The sequence below is a fragment of the Rhincodon typus genome, chromosome 10, assembly GCF_021869965.1.
Source record: "Rhincodon typus isolate 14 chromosome 10, sRhiTyp1.1, whole genome shotgun sequence".
Classification (NCBI taxonomy): domain Eukaryota; kingdom Metazoa; phylum Chordata; class Chondrichthyes; order Orectolobiformes; family Rhincodontidae; genus Rhincodon; species Rhincodon typus.
In genome coordinates this window covers 57,698,664-57,715,215 of record NC_063341.1, presented here as the reverse complement: position 1 = coordinate 57,715,215, position 16,552 = coordinate 57,698,664, and positions in this window count along the sequence as shown.

The following is a 16,552-nucleotide window of genomic DNA, read 5'->3' as shown; positions in this document are numbered from 1 at the left end:
TTGCTGTTCCTGCAACCTTCGGGTGGCATCGTTGTGGCACTGCAGGAGGCCCAGGATGGACATGTCGTCTGAGGAATGGGAGGGGGAGTTGAAATGGTTCGCGACTGGGAGGTGCAGTTGTTTGTTGCGAACCGAGCGTAGGTGTTCTGCAAAGCGGTCCCCGAGTCTCCGCTTGGTTTCCCCGATGTAGAGGAAGCCACACCGGGTACAGCGGATGCAGTATACCACATTGGCAGATGTGCAGGTGAACATCTGCTTGATGTGGAAAGTCTTCTTGGGGCCTGGGATGGGGGTGAGGGAGGAGGTATGGGGGCAGGTGTAGCACTTCCTGCGGTTGCAGGGAAAAGTGCCGGGTGTGGTGGAGCTGGAGGGGAGTGTGGAGCGGACAAGGGAGTCACGGAGAGAGTGGTCCTTCCGGAAAGCAGATAAGGGTAGGGAGGGAAAAATGTCTTTGGTGGTGGGGTCGGATTGCAGATGGCGGAAGTGTCGGAGGATGATGCGTTGGATCCGGAGGTTGGTGGGGTGGTACGTGAGGACGAGGGGGATTCTTTTTTGGTTCTTATTGCGTGGACGGGGTGTGAGGGATGAGTTGCGGGAGATGTGGGAGACACGGTTGAGGGCGTTCTCGACCACTGAGGGGGGGAAGTTACGGTCCTTGAAAAACAAGGACAACTGAGATGTATGGGAGTGGAATGCCTCATCCTGGGAGCAGATGCGGCGGAGGCGAAGGAATTGGGAATATGGGATAGCATTTTTGCAGGAAGGTGGGTGGGAGGAGGAGTATTCTGGGTAGCTGTGGGAGTCGGTGGGCTTGAAATGAATATCCGTTTCTAGGTGGTTGCCCGATATGGAGACAGAGAGGTCCAGGAAGGGGAGAGAGGTGTTAGAGATGGTCCAGGTAAACTTAAGGTTGGGTTGGAAGGTGTTAGTGAAGTGGATGACCTGTTCGAGCTCCTCGTGGGAGCACGAGGCGGCGCTGATACAGTCGTCAATGTAACGGAGGAAGAGGTGGGGTTTAGGGCCAGTGTAGGTACAGAAGAGGGATTGTTCCACGTAACCTACAAAGAAGCAGGCGTAGCTTGGGCCCATGCGAGTACCCATGGCTACCCCCTTTGTCTGTAGGAAGTAGGAGGAATTGAAAGAGAAGTTGTTGAGGGTGAGGACGAGTTCGGCTAAGCTAATGTTTTCCTTCTTGTTTTCAAATCCTTCTACAGTCTCACTTCTACCAATCTCTGTCATCTTCTCCAAACTTAAAACACTCCAAGATGTCTATACTCCTCCAATTCTGATCCCTTGTATATTCTTGATCTTAATTACTAGGGGCTGTGCCTTCAGCTACCTGGACCCTAAAATCCTGAAATTTCCTCCCTAAATCATTCTGTTCCCTCTCTCTCTCCTCCTTTATGGTGCACTTCAAAATCTCCTTTTTTGACTAAACTTTTGATCATGTGCTCTAATATATCCTTATGCATCAAGTTTTATTTATTTGATTGTGCTCTGGTGAAGTGGTTGGAATGTTTGATTCCACGCAAGGTTCTTTATAATTGCAAAAGTAAAATGACGCAGATGTTGGGAATCTGAAACAAAAACTATTGAAAGTGTGGCAACATCTGTACAGAGAAAATCAGACAGCTAACGGTTCGGGACTGCGATCTTTTGAAAACGAAAATAGAAAGCACTGAAGATGAACAAGGTAGAAGAGTCAAACGTAAAATAGCATCGGACAGAAGGTGGGTATTCCTGGAAGAGAAGTGTCAGTGGCTTAAACAATAATGCAGAAACAAAATACTGCAGATGCTTGAAACTGGAAATAAAAGCACCGAATGCTCAGCTTGTCCAGAAGTCACAGTAGAAACAAAAGCACAGTTAACAAAACTTGAAACATTAACTATGTTTCTCTCTCCAAAGATGCTGCTTAACATGCTTAACTCTGCAGAATTTTTGTTTCAGTAAAAATGTAAGTTGTTTTTGAAGCATCCTTATAAAATGAAAACACTTGGACCTTACAAAAGCCATTGAACCTTAAAGAGGTCTCTACCCTAGTCCAAATATACAATAGAGAATTAATTAATCTGATAAAGAAGTACATCAAAGTAAACTCGCAATGTGACTCTTGGCTATTACTAAGTTCTTCATGTGGTAATGTCCACATGCTATCCCACAAATTATAATTTAAAGAGTGCGGTATTCCCTCAGATAGTTTACTTATGATGTAAGCTCTTGCTAATTAAGTTATAGCACATATAAAGCCTACACTCATGTTTATGTCCTATTTTTCATTGAATTTGCAAACCAGATGAGATAAAACAGATTCAAAATTAAATAAACGTAAATGGGACAAATCAAATTAACATGGGAAATGAACTCCTTTCCAAACATATGTACATAATATTTGTATATGACAATGGCAATCTGAATATATCGAATTCATGTGTAAATATACAGTGCTCATATACAAATGTATCATTTGTAGGTTTAGAACAGTATCAGAATTTTAAGTATCAGTGTTCTTTCCCAACAGAGTACAAAACATGCATCTGAGCTCAGCATTATGAAATGCCCATATATCATTCAGTATAAAACAATCTTTGACTACATGAATCAAAATGAAATGGGGGCAGACTCAACAAACTAATTACAATATATCTCAGTGCATTCCTACCTTTCTTCAATGTCCAGGTTCATTCTTTGCTAAGATAACAATGTGTAGAGCTGGATGAACACAGCAGGCCAAGCAGCATCATAGGAGCAGGAAGGCTGACGTTTCGGGCCTAGACCCTTCATCAGGAGCATGACCTGCTCCTCTGATGCTGCTTGGCCTGCTGTGTTCATCCAGCTCTACACCTTGTTATCTCAGATTCTCCAGCATCTGCAGTTGCTGCTATCTTTCATTCTTTGCTTCTTGGTTTCATTTGTGATATCATTCTGTCTGAGGCACTGATTCTCACCTAGTATTATCTTCACACCCCCCATTGCCTGCTCTTCCAGCTGCTCTCTTTCCATTGAGATGTCATTAACATTCTGTAGCTGCACAGTACTCATTGTTTTCAGCAGCCACATCTCATCACTTGTGTACTTTTAGTCTGCCATTGCTTAAAAAGTGCTGTCAGGAAAGACTAAAATATATAATTATCTTAATGTGTTGAAATATACTTCAGCATCACATAGCCTGAGATTATGAGTAAGAAATGCAACAGGAATCAGTGTTTGAGCAGAAAATAACAACCAAAGATATACTGATTCCTAACTTATTTATCCTTTGGGTTGATCAGTAAAACAGCTAATCCACTTAAGTTAAGCCTTCCGTGTTTTTGTTTTAAAAAAATATTTTCGTACTCATTCAGTTATCTACATGTGCATTCATAGTTATTCACATTATCCAATCAGTGATAATTACTATTTGCTCCTGAAGTAGTTTTGGAATGGTTCTGAGACCAGCTCAAAAGCAAACTTTATCATTTAATGTTATTACAAGTAATATATTTTTTTAAAAAGCTGTTCAGAATGAACATTATCTACAGTGAGACAAGACGCCTTTCATTGTAGACAATTTTGTTTTATAAAGCAAGCATTTTGCATTTATGATACCTTGGATTATGCATAATCATGAACAGTCGTCTGTGATCTCATGATTCCAGATACAAGTGGGTGATTTCCATTAATATTGAATTAAAATGTTTGTTGAATCTCATCTATTTGAAATGGCCTGGACAACAAACCAAAATAAGTTCTCCCTTGTAGCTTTAGTTTATTACTGTAGGTAAAAAGGACAGCTTTTGTGATTCAGTGTGAATTGATATTGTGCACAAATTTGGAATGTACAAAGTGATATCCATTGATAAAATATGTGGCAGATTTGAGATTTTCTTGAAAAATCAATTGGATCAGCAATCAATCCACAGGTCAATAGGTATATAGTTCATCAGCAGTCTCAGCAGATGTTCCTGATAAAGAATTTAGTGAAAATGGAAGCAAGCATGAGGAAAAGAAGGCTATTTTATCTGATCAAGTCAATTCTATTCACAGCCTAGATGCAATCCACTCCAGCATGGACTTTATTCAACAATTTAATTTCCTGAGGGAAGGTTCTGCACAGATTCTCCAAATGTATATCAAATTTTAGCCTATCTATTTATTTGTACAGCTTACTTTATCAATTCAGATTTGTTACGTTCCTTTTGTATGGTATTTCAATACTTCCAGCCGCTCAATAGCCCATAGTATAGCACAAAATATTTGATCATCCCTTTCTGTACTTATCCTTACAATCTTCAGTTGTATCCCTAACCAGATACTTATTCACCTACTTTATGTCAGTTTATTGACACATCATTACTTGCTGTGGTGAAGTGTTTATGCCATACATCCAGAACTTCTTGGAATAATTGAAAAGAGTAAGTACTAACAATGGAATGACAGCATACAGAGAGGACTGATTAATAAAAACAATTAAATTTCTTATATGCAAGAATATACACATTATCCTTTAGAAAATGGAGGAACTGTAGATAATAATTTGTAGGGATGAACCAGATGTTATAGAAATAACTGAAACATGACTCAACAAAGAACAAGATTGGTAATTAAGTACTGCAGAATATAAAGCCTGTTGAAAGGTTAGACAAATAATTTATGGGAGTGGGCATCGGTATTATTTTGAGATAACACAATGAAGAAAATGTAGAAAATGGGCATTACCAGCACTAACATAGAAAAAGAAAACAATTTGATTGAGATAGGAGCATAAGTAGGCCATTCTGCCTTCTAAGTCAATTCTACCAAACAGCAAGATCATGATTAATCCTAACTCTATGTCATCTTGGTTCTGTAAATGATAATATCCTTACTTGACAAAAATCTTTCATAGAATCCCTACTGTGTGGAAACAGACCATTCAGCCTAACAAGTCTACTCTGACTCTCTGAAGAGCATCTCACCCAGACTCCTCCCCCCTACCCTATCCATGCATTTCCCATGGCTAATCCACCAAATCTACACATCACTGGACAAGTTAGCAAGGCCAATTCACCTAACCTGCACATCTTCCAACTGCGGGAGGAAACCAGAGCACCCAGAAGAAACCTACACAGACATGAGGAGAATGTGCAAACTGCACACAGACAGCTGCCTGAGGCTGGAATTGAACCCAGGTCCCTGGTGCTGTGAGGCAGTAGTACTAGCCACTGAGCCACTGTGCTGCCAAATAGATGCTTTCAAAATAACACTTTCAAATCAAAGGCCACCAACTGACTACTGCTAAAATGTTGCATTTGTCAAAAATACAAACCATTTTTTTGGAAGAGAAGTATACAGAGGACTCAGAAAGACCTCATATCTAATCCAACTTTTGGGTATAGGACTGACTAATGGCAGCTCATTGAAACAGAGCTTCTCACGGACATTTAGATGAAAGTCCTGTAACAGCTATTGACCGAGCTTGAGCAGCTCAGCAAGGTTACATCAGTTGTGATCAGTGAGTTTCAAATGGCTTAGTAACAAAGCAATTTGTTACAGAGAGAAGGTCTGATAATTAAAACCAAAACACCCAGAGAAGCTCGCCTCACCTCGTAATTTGTAAAAAGGAAGAGTGAAAAGTGGTATAACCTACCTCTCACCCCCCCAGTCTGTTATAAAGGAAAGGTTAACTGAAAGAAATCCCTGACACTCAGTTTGTAATCAACAAGTAACTATTTATTTATCTAACTCTAGCAGTGAACAAATTAACAGAACTATTAACATACCGAATAATTCTACCCTTAACACCTAACTATTCCGAATAAAACAAAATTCTAATGGTATGTTGTTCCAATAGATATAAGTACAATTTATATAAAACAAATTAAGAAGAAAAAAATAAATTTAAACTTAGTCTCTCGAAAGTCAGGATAAGCCTTCTGGAATGTTCTTTACCTTCTTCACTGTCTTCCAGTCAGGAACACCATCTTATGTTGAATTCTTGCATCAGGAATATTAGCTAAGAGTGCCATTGTACTTTTAGTTTAGACAATGGTTTTCTGAGAGCTTAGAGAATTCTGAGAGAGCCAATGATTTTCTCTTTTATAGCTGAGAGGTTTCTCTTGGCAGAGGACAGTTGACTCTTCACCGCCACCCTGCAATTTTCAAATGCCCTCTTCTTTTATATCCTTGATCACCTATTAATTTCTTACAATAGGACTGGTCAGAGGTTGTCAAAACCATCATATTTAAATTTAATTGGGCTTTGGTATCTAGAGCCTGGTTTTAAATTAATTGGCTAAATTCAAAAACCTGTTATCTTGGTAAAAATGCTGCTTTGCTTGCTAACAGTATAACCATTTGATACGATGTTTCAATTTCAAGAACTCTCTGTGCATCTGCTGCTGCCTGCAGACATTATTTTTTAATCCAAGAAAAGCATATCATCTTTTAAAGAGACCATACACTCTTTCCCCATCATTTTACAAACAAATTCTAATGCCCTGCCTTCTAATCTACAAGTACCAGACCAAACATTTGGACTGTGGGAGGAAACCCACACAGATACAGGGAGAATGTGTAAACTCCACACAGACAGTCACCCGAGGTTAGAATTGAACCGAGGTCCCTGGTGCTGTGAGCCACCGTGCTGCCCTATGGATGATTTGAAGATAATATTTTCAAGGCAAAGGTCACCAGCTGTCCGCTGCTAAAATACTGCATTGTCAAGAGCACAAACTGTGTTTTTTGGAAGAGAAGTATACAAAGGACTCAGAAAGAGCTCATCTAATCCAACTTTTGGGTATAGGACTGACTAATGGAAACTGATTGATACAGAGCTTCTCATGGATATTTGGATGAAAGCCCCAGAACAGCTACTGAACGAGCTTGAGCAGCCCATCTTGGTTACATCAGCTGTGGTCAGTGGGTTTCAAGTGGCTTAGTTATATAGCACTTACCATTGTTAATACCAGACTAGTTTCTTTGGTCAGCATGGGACTGTGTGGCCCAGCCATTGGATTGGATCGAGCCATGTTTGTGGAGTAGGAGGCTCTTAGGTTGGGAATTCCTCGATAGGACAGACTGGGTCAGCAAAGAACAGGTCTCTGTGGCCTGGAGCTTTTTAGAACAGACGAAATAGCATGATTTAAGAATGGCCATTTAAATGGTGATAGACCATGTCAAACCAGGACCAGAGGTCATTTGCCTCATCTCCAATCTCTTCAATTCGCCACAAAAGTCTGATGCAGGAGATGTTTTTGGAGGACATTGACATATTTTGTTTATATTGATAGTATCTTTGCTGGGGAAGGAGAATCAAGTTCTTCAACTCTATTTTTGTATCTTTCTTCATTCTATTTGGCTGTCATTGCTGGCAGTGTTCTATTGTGACTTGGGTTTGGCATTGATGAAGTAATTCTCTTTATTTATTAGTTATGCACAGTAATTGTACTACAGCAAACTTCTGCAAGGGCAATTGTTTAAAAAAAAGAGTATTTTGAACAGACAATTTGACCAACAGGTTAGAATGAAAACAACGTTAACCCGTTCTCCACTCTCCCCTTTATTTGAAATATCTCTCAAAATTGAATTGTTAGTGATGATTCAATTGATATGATCTCAACAGATTTGGAATAAGAGACTTCCAGATTTTCAAGATTGTTGATATGAAGAAGTGCCTCCTGAAGCCAACCCTGAATGGCCCAATTATGATTTTAAACTCCTCTCTTAGCTACTCCAGTTGTCAGGATAATTATCAATAGTCCACAAAGGACTGCAAGTACATCATCACATTAGAGGGAAAGACAATTATTTATAAATGAGGGACACTACTGCATATCAAGCATGGAGAAGTCAAGTTGGCATAGCCAGTACATGATTGAACCCACACAAATAGTATTATTCTACAACACACTCTAGCCATCTAGCCAACTGAGCTAACTGAAGTTAAGTGTTGGGAATGACTGAAGGAGTAAATTTTGATGCCACTTAGATTTGTGAAAGACTTGAGAAAGCAAGAAAGAGTGGCTGAGAAAGAGAAATATAGAATGCAAGGTTATGGTTATAGAACCATAAGGCATTGAAGCAGAAGTAGGCCATTCAGCCCATTGAGTCTGCTCTGCCATTGTATGACATCATGGCCAATCTGATAATCCTCAACTCCACTTTCCTGCCTTTTCCCCATAATCCTGATTCCGTTACTGATTAAAAATCAGTCCGTCTCAGCCTTGAATATTCTTAATGACTCAGCCACAGCAGTCCTCTATGGTAAAGAATTCCACATTCACAAACCTTTGAGAGAAAAGAAATCCTCCTCTCATCCCCATTTTAAATGTACAACCCTTATTGTGAGATTATGCTATCTGGTCCTAAACTCTCCCACAAGACGAAACAAGCTTTCTACGTCTACCCTGTCATGTCCTCTAAGAATTTTGTATATTTCAGTGAAGTCTGCTCTCATTCCTCTATAATCCAATTCGTATAGGGCCAATCTATGCAACATCTCCTTAAGATAGTCCCTGCATGCTGGTATCAGCCTAGTAGGCCTTCTATAGGCTGTCTCTGATATCAGTACACGTTTCCTTAGAAAAGGGGCCCAAAACAGTTTGCAACATTCCAGCTGTGGTCTGAATAGTGTCTTGCACAGTTTTAGCAAAATTTACATTCTATTATATTCTATTCCCTTTGGAATAAAATAATTCTCCATGTCTTTCCTATTACCTGCTAAACTTGGATGCTAGCTTTTTGTGATTCATGCATGAAGATTCACAAATACTTGTGTTCTGTAGCTTTCTACAGTCTCTTTGTTTAAATATTATTCAGGTCTTCTATGCTTCCTACCAAAATGTTTAACCTTGCATTTGTTTATATTATATTCCATCAAACAAATTTTTGCCCATCACCTAACCTGTCCGTATCCCTCTGCAGACTGTTTGTGTCATCCTCACAGTTAGTTTTGTGTTACCCATAAACTTGGCACTAGGACATTCGATTTCCCCTTCCAAACCATTTACATATATTATAATTAGTTGTGGCCCCAACACTGAGCCCTGTGGCTCACCATTAGTTAGATGTTTCATGCCTAAAAATGCTCCCCTTATCTCAATTCTCCGTCATCCATTAGTTAGAAAATCCCCTCATATGTGGTACCTTATCAAATACCTTCTGAAAATCCAAATATAATACGTCCTCTGCTTCCCCTTTATCTATCCTGCTTGTTACCTCAGTGAATTCTAGTAAATTTGTCAGGCAAAATATCCCCTTCATGAAGCCATGCCAATTCTGTTGGATCATATTATGTAGTTCTCAATGCTATCACTTTCCTTATAATGTTATAAAGCAGAGGTTGACCTCCCTCTGAAAACTAAAACTGAAACACCCAGAGAGGAGCACCTTGCCCTATAATCCATAACAGGAGTGTGAAAAGTGGTGTAACCTGCCTTTCAGCTACTTTCAATGGTTAAATAAAATAAATTCCTGATGCTCATTTTACAATCAACAAGGAACAATTTATTTATCTAAATCTACCAGTGAGTAAATTAACTAAACTATTAACAAACCAAATAAATCCCTTCTAGCTATTGCCAAATAAAATAAGATTCTAATAGTATGCTGTCCCAACAAATACAAATTCCACTTACATAAAATAAGATTTTAAAAAATAGAATTTAGTCTCTCAAAATTACAGCTAGATTATATGTCTTCCTGAATGCTCTGTGTATTCTCTGCCAAATCTTCTGTCAGGAATATTAACTAGTTCTGCCATTGGTACCTTTAATTTTTTTAGCTGGTGCTTTCTCTAAAACTTAGAGAAGCCTGTGAGGGCCAACGGTTCTCTCTTGAGAGCTGAGAACTATTAACTCTGGCAGTTAGCAGTTAAGTCTCCTGCCTTTGCCCAAATGCCCTTTCTTTTATACCCTTGATGACACATCAATATTTCCTACAATGGGATTGGTCCTATGTTGTCAAAACCATTAGATTTAAATTTAATTGGTTTTTGGTATCTAAGTACCTAGTTCAAATTGGCTGACTAAATTCAAAACTTGTTGTCTTGATAACAAAACAAAACTGCTGCTTGGCCTGCTAACTTTATGGCCTTTTGATACAAATGTTTCAATTCAGGTGCTCTCTGTGCACCTGCAAACCCACAAGCTGCTGGCCACAGACATCCTTTTCGAATCTCTAAGCATAGAAAAAAGCACATCATCTTTTAAAGGGACCACACGCTTCCCCCCCTAGAATTTTACAAACACAAAATTCTAACTTCCTGCCTCCCAATCCACGAGTACTCCACCCAACTTCGCAATAATAATAGACTCTCATGTTTTCCCAATAACAGATGTTAAGCAATTGATCTACAGCTATCTTTTTTTTTGTCTCCTACCTTCCCTCTTCAGATAAAGATATTACATTGGCAGTTTTCCAGTCCTCTGGGGCTCTTCCAGAAGCTAAGGATTCCTGTACGATTATTACCAGTTCATCCACTCACTCTGTGGATACTTTCATTAATATCCCAGGATGCATCTGATCAGGTCCAGGGGACTTACTGGCCTTTAGGTCTATTAGATTCCCTAGCATGTGATAGTTATTGTATTTATTTCCCATCCTTTTGTTCCTTGAATATTTAATACTTTTGGAATGCCGTTAGTGTTTTCGACTGGGAAGAGTGATACAAAGTATTTACACAACTCATCTGCCATTTCCTGTTTCCCCATTACTCACTGCCCAGCCTCATTCTCTAAGGGACATACATGTCTGTCTTAATGTTACTTGCAAGTTTACCCTTCCTATGCCATCCTTTGCCACTGAACAGAACAGATCTAAAGAAGAAACATATCAGACTTGAACTGTTGGTAACACTGTTGTCTTGTAGAACATGAGGTATGTTCCTTGTCAGGTATTGTCCAAGGCGTTCTACAGATTCCAAACCTTCAGAGCACTATTGCTGAAGTGCCTTAGACAATGATCTTTCCCCAGTGTACCTTAATTGGGCAAGATACCACTGCCTTCTAACTGAGAGGCAGAAAGTACCATCTGAACAGTTGAGGCAAGTTGATAGTTCACAGAAAATATAATATTAACTAGGATATTTGTCTTTGAGGAGTGCTGCAGGTAGCAACTTATATAATGTTGCACCTCATGCAGCAGTTAATTCCCATTTTCTCTTTATGGTGCTGAACACATCTAGATAGTTATCTTAGACATTCAGGATTTACTACCAGGAGAATTTTTTCCTGATATTTGAATGTAATACAAGTTGCAATCTTGGAAATCAAAAGTTTAACATGGTCCATCTCAAAATAATATATTCTTACATGTGGTATGATTTATGTTTGAACTAATGTTGATAAACATATACATTCTCATTGCTGACTATTGTTTTGTTCTGTTAAAACCACAAATAACCAGTTTAGAGACAACAGGCACAGAGAGAATTGTGAGAGATAAAAATTAAACTAAAGTATTTCCTTTTCTCCAGTAACTCTTCCTCTAAGTAGGCAGAGAACATACAGCATTAGATTCTGCAAATTACATTTCATTAGAGCAAAGTGACCTCACCCATGGTTGTCACTACAAAAGCCATCAATTTCTGAGTATTTGGCTCCCATAGCAGCAATCTCCCTAACCATGCATGACAACAGTTATGCATGACAACAGTTGAACTGACTCCCCAGGACAATGGATAGTGGTATACATTTCCTACCACCCATCACGTTAAAAAAAATCTCTTGCAATCTGCATACCAATTGCACCATTCATGAAACAATTGTAATTCATCTGGACACAACAATGAGATTAATTGTATATTCAGGTTTTCTGTTACAGGTTAAAATTCCTAAGAAGTAAAATTGTATGGCTCATTCTCTGTGCTATTTTGTTGTGTCCTAAATGGTAATAGCTTGTTGGTATGTGCACGGTATAATTGGACTATCATTGCATGCAATCCAATTGATTTAGAGCAAACCCTAGTTCCCTCTTCATGCCAAATTCAGTGAGAGAACATGCACAGTTTGGATAAATTTAAGTGTGATTTTACATTGCAAGTTTAAGATCAGCGCAAAATAAATTCACATTTATCCCATTGTTTATTTGCATTCTAAATCTTGAGTCAGGTTTGGCAACTTTGTTTTTCCAATTTAACAACAGCACAAAATTAGTTCATTGGCTACAGAATCTGGTTTTATCATTACAGTGCAAAGTTTACACAATTTTGCAACATTAGAAAAAAAGAACATTATCTTTCATTTTTTATAGGACCAGTTGTGTGACTTAAATGTTGGGTCAGATGGCAATGCTTTGATAGTCCAAAGGAGACTGGATGTGGACATTGTAATTCCTTAACAAGGTGAGTTTTGGTGATGGAGAGACAAAGTAGGGGAGAAGAGATAAGAATTTCCTTGTTCGGTGCCAGAATGTAGCAAATATGATAGATAGAAGCACACATCTGTAAGGGAATAAGTCTAATTTTCTCTTCCTTTCAGCTTCATGGACATAAATTGGATTGGTTCTATTACAGATGCACATTCCTCTCGGGCTGAATTTTAAACTGTTGTTTTTGGTAATATAGGCATTGATATTGAAGCCAGCATTTAATGCCTATCCCATGTTGCTTTTCAGCAGGTGATGTTAAGCCTGTTTCTTGAAATACTGCATTCTGTGCAGTAAAGGTATTTCCCCCAGTGCTGCTAAGTACAGGGTAACAGAAATTCACCTAGTAATCATGAAGGAACAGTGATATAGGTCCAGGTCAGGATTTTGTGGCTTCGATGTGATAGTGTACCTGATATAACTCCACAAAGACCAGTATCCCATAACCAAGACCCTCTTTATTTATACATGGAGAATCCTTGACACTGCTCTAACTTCCTTAGAGCCAGTTCTCAACGTGAACAGAATCTCTGACACTCTGGTTTATATCTATCTGCCAGGGGTCCCTGTTTGGACCAGATTAACAGGGAACTCAGACTCTATGATGTCCAACTCCCTGATGTCGTTACAATCACTACATCCCTCTCTCTCTGAACCTAAGGACATAGGCTGGTTCTTCCTTTTTTGTACTCCTCCTGGGGTATTTTAGCACTGGGTCAGGTTCCTCCAACTCTGCCTCTGATACAGGTGGCGTGTAACACACAGTAGATCATCTCTTGCGTCCTGAGCACCTGGGAATAAATTCATTGTCCTCTTCAAGCAGCAAAGGCATTAAGGTTGCAACATCCACCGTGTCTATCTCAGGTTCCGAGGGATCTTCAACGTTTGATGGAGATGGAGAACCCACGGCATCTGGAACAGTCGGAGAGGCATTCAAGGATCTGCGCTGGTTTGGTTACCGCACCATTTGCAAGTTTGCAGCTTTCGTGTGGTCCACATGCTTGTTCAGGACCATCACATCTACCTGCACTTTAATCGTCACTGGACCTGACCTCACGTCAACCATGCCTCTTACCTAGTAAGGGCCATTCTCATGGTTTCTACACCAAACTACATCCCCTGAAGTAATATGTCTCCTGCACTGGAGTTCCTGATGCCGTTTCACCCAGCCCCCACCCCAGGTCCAGGAAGATCAGATTTAACGTGGCGTGGAGTCTTCACCCCATTAGCAACTCTGCTGGAGCAATCCCTGTAGTTGCATGAGGTGTGGTGCTATAATCAAATAGGAAGTGGGACAGTTTGGTATCTAATGAATCTTTAGGCTGCTTCTTCAAGCTTCCTTCAAAGTTTGGAATTCTCTTTCTGCCAGACCATTGGATGATGGATAGTATGGAGCTGTCCTTATATGTCAAATACCATTTAATTTTAATAAATACTCAAATTCCCTGCTGATCAACAATGACCATTATCTATGACCAACACTTCCAGAAGTCCATGTATTACAAAAAATACACGTAATTTTTCTATTGTCATCCCGTGTTTGACGTTTGAACTCTATGCACGTCCAGCAACTTTGAGTCGGTGTCCACAATGACTAAGAACATTGAGTCCATGAAAGGACCTGTATAGTCAACATGTAACTGAGTCCAGGGTCTACCTGGCCATTCCCACGAATGTGGGGGAGCTGCTGGCAGTAAGTTTTAGCCTTGTTGGCACTCTGGACACTACCCCAACAACGTGGTTATGTCTGCATACAATCTGATCACCAGACATAACTTCTCACTGACATCTTCATTTTGGAAGCCCCTGGATGATCCTGGTGAAGTTTCGCCAGTATCTAGCGGCAACCTTTGCTCAGGACAATCACTCTTGATCCCCATAGTAAAATGCCATCCACCACTGTGATCTGGTCTCTCCGGATCCAAAAATGTTTCAATTCAGGTTGTGATGGGCCTTTGGTTTCCCCCATCATCACCAGCTGTTTCAGTTTTGCCAAGACCGGATCTTTCTGCGTCCAAAGTCTGAAATTGATAGATGTCTATTAGTCAAAAATCCCATTACAGATTCCTCTGGTTCTCAAATTGCAATTGCCAAATAAAACCGATAGCATCTCGAAATTAGAGGAGGCTTGACGTTGTAAAATTCCTTAGCAAAATCTGTCAACACTTGAAAGGTTTTAGTATCTGCTGCCTCAGGGAAAGTTAGGCTCCAAATAACCGAAAAAATGCCCACAAGCTGTCAGAAGAATTACTCATTGCTTTTCATCTGCCCAAAAAAAACACATTCTTTCCACATAAAAACTGAAAAGGACTGCGGATGCTGTAAATCAGGAACAAAAACAGAAGTTGCTGGAAAAGCTCAGCAGGTCTGGCAGCATCTGTGAAGAAAAAAATCAGAGTTAACGTTTTGGGTCCAGTGACCCTTCCTCAGGACTGTTGTAAGGAAGGGTCACCGGACCTGAAACGTTAACTCAGATTTTTTCTTCACAGATGCTGCCAGACCTGCTGAGCTTTTCCAGCAAATTCTGTTTTTGTTACATTCTTTCCACATACTGGGCCCGGTCTTTGACAGTAGGATCAAACAGGTCAAACTTCCCAAATAATGGCATGATACCAGATATGCTTACACCAACTCAAAGACGACTGTTGCGAGTGAATTTCTTCAGGAGTGTGTTTGTCTCTCATCGCCACTGAAATAATTCCACAGAGGCAGGTATTCTGTCACCAGGTCAACCTTTATTCACATGTCAAGAGTCCTTGGCACTGATCCGTTGTCCTCAAAATCAGCTCTCGGAGTAAACAGAACCTCTGACACTCCTGTTTATATCAGTTAGTCAGGGCTCTCTGAATGAACTAGATTAACGTTCCCAATCAAGAAACTCATATTCCATGAAGTCCATCTGGCTGACCGCATTACAATGACTACAGTATCCACTTTTAGAATTAGGTTTAAATTTGCCTCCACCTCCTTGCAACAGAAACCTTGTTAAGCACCAAAGTTAGGGATGATAAAATGCCGCTGGTTATTAATAGTACAGCTTCAAGCTAATAAGTGGGTACAGTTAATTTTAAGTTCCCACACACTATTTTTGCCTGGCAGGGGGAATTTATCATCAAAATCAACCCTCTTCCCACACACACAACATCCTACGCCTCATGAAAATACATTCAAACCTAAAAAGAGTCGAGGAATTTGTTCAGCAAAATTAGAATTTACCTACAGAATGCCACTGTTGTGTTAGCAGAACCATAGAATCATAGACTAGTTACAACAGAAAAGGAAACCATTCAGACCATCATGTCTGTGCCAACTGTCCAAATGAGCAATGTACTTAATGCCATTCCTCTTCTTAACTCTAAAACCTTAAACATTCTTCCTTATCCAACAATGATCTGGTGCCCTCCTGAAAGCCTCAATTGAACCTACCTCCACCACAATCCCAGGCGACACATTCCAAATCTTATTATTTGCTGCATTAAAAAGTTACTCTTCATGATTCCATTGCCTCTTTTGCTAATTATCTTAAATCTGTGCCCTCTGATTCTTGAATCTTCTACTATAGATCAGCCTTTCCATATTTGCTCTGTCCAAACTCCATTATCAAACCTCTTCTCAACTTCTCCAAAGAAAATAAACCCAATTTCTCCGATCTATTCACGTTCTTGAAATTCCTCAACAAAATTTTTAATCCTTTCTTTGTAAAACAAGTTACGATGTGGCACAGGGAGGAATTTAATATTTCCTCAGTTTATTGTCCAAGTAAGATGAAGTGATGATAATTATTTCAAAAGTACTTTGAACATTCTCAATAAACAGGTGTACTGGAATTCCACCTAAATTCCACAGTCTATTCTTGATATTGCTGTTAATGATACTATTCGAGTTGCACTAGTTTGCATTTAATTTCTTAGTTGTAAAGCTAAGAGTTATCCAATATCTGCCTAATCTTGTTCTGTGCAATCAATTTTCATTGTTATTTTACAGAAAACAGTTTATCTTCACCACCCAAAAGCATCACAGTTTGTACTGAATTGTATTTTTGAAAGAAGAAAGCAGTTCCTAAGAGGAAACTATTCAACAATGATTTAGTTTCTATGGAAACAGCTCAAGTCAGTGGTATGGCAACTCCACAGGCCCAGAAAACTGATGACAATGTAAGTCTAAGTGAAGATCTGAATTCAAATGGGTAAGTTTCATAATACATTTGCTATTACATTTAAAGCAGTTC